This window comes from Asparagus officinalis, chromosome 8 (genome assembly GCF_001876935.1).
Source record: "Asparagus officinalis chromosome 8, Aspof.V1, whole genome shotgun sequence".
NCBI lineage: Eukaryota > Viridiplantae > Streptophyta > Magnoliopsida > Asparagales > Asparagaceae > Asparagus > Asparagus officinalis.
The window spans coordinates 98049561-98050918 of record NC_033801.1 but is presented as its reverse complement, the minus strand read 5'-3'; positions in this window follow the sequence as shown (position 1 = coordinate 98050918).

Here is a 1358-nt window from a genome sequence, read left to right as displayed (position 1 = left end):
AGAGTTTTACAGTAATGTTGAAAGTTTTAGGACCAAACTATACAAACTCAAAGTGACATATGATATCATTAATTGACAATGATAATTTATTTAGTTTAATTAGTATTAGAATGTAATATCAAAAAAGAATAGGGGTAATATAGTCATTGAAAAGTTTTTTCTACAACCCCCTCTTTTAAAAGGAGTATGATATGATATGATATGATGTGTGTGTGTTTAAAGTTTGTTTAGATATGATATCTATATATTAAACAATGTGTTCATATTCCTACCATCTTCATCTAACTATATAAGCTTCACATAATTAAGATGTAATGACTAGGACTATGACGAATATACGATTGAAAAAGTGCAGTTAGTAAAAATGACTGGGAGAAATTATGAAAGAATTAAAAAAATATAACTACTTATACTATATATACAAAAATAAAGTACTACTAATGTATTCTTGTCATTAAATTAAAAACCCAAATCAAAACATCATTATTTTAGTATTCAGAAAATTAAAAAAGAATCTTAGGTTAATTGTCAAAGAAGAAAGCATCTATTCCCTTGCGGTGTATGTAAATGGACTGCATCTCTCCCTCTTTATAGCTTTCTATAATCTCAGAATAGTGGAGAGAGAGAGAGAATTTTTCGATAGAGAGAGAGAGAGAGCGCTTTATATTGTTCTCACTCATCCTCTCTATTTTCTTTTATCTGTGGGCCCAAGGTGTCAACTTAGAGGGTTTTGACCTATTAGCTTTTGCTTGGATTTGGGTTGGAGATTAATGCTTAGTGACGTATGCATGGTGAGAGTAGACAACCTTCTATTCTACTAAAGCCATACAGGTTTGAGCCCCACCAACGCTTTAGAAGAAAAAAGAGAAGAAAAGAAAAAAGCAAGGGCCCCCTCTCATCGATAGCTTCGTTCCAAGGGACTTTATAGAATGATATTTACATGTTTAACCACCAACATTTGAGGCTCCATGTAAATTATAGTTGCAAAATATATGTATGTATTATCAAAGTACTAAAGTAACTTTGGTGTATAAATATGATTTAGCTGTCCAACTTGCACTAAATGGGTCTAGTTTTTAAGTTCACATCACTAAATTTTATTAGTAAGAAAGGTTTGTTTGAGGTGGTTAGGTGAGCTCAAAGAGGGATAGTATGATGATTCATAAGGTCAATATATAATGAAGATGTGTGTTCTTGTCATCATAAGAAGATCACCAAGGGAGCATGTTTTAAGATGTAAAGACATAAAACATGGGTTTGTCTCCTAACCATGCAATCCAAATCTATCTATAAAACATATATATGTTGTTTTACATGTATAATGGCACACTAACACATGTATATGAATTTTATATGGA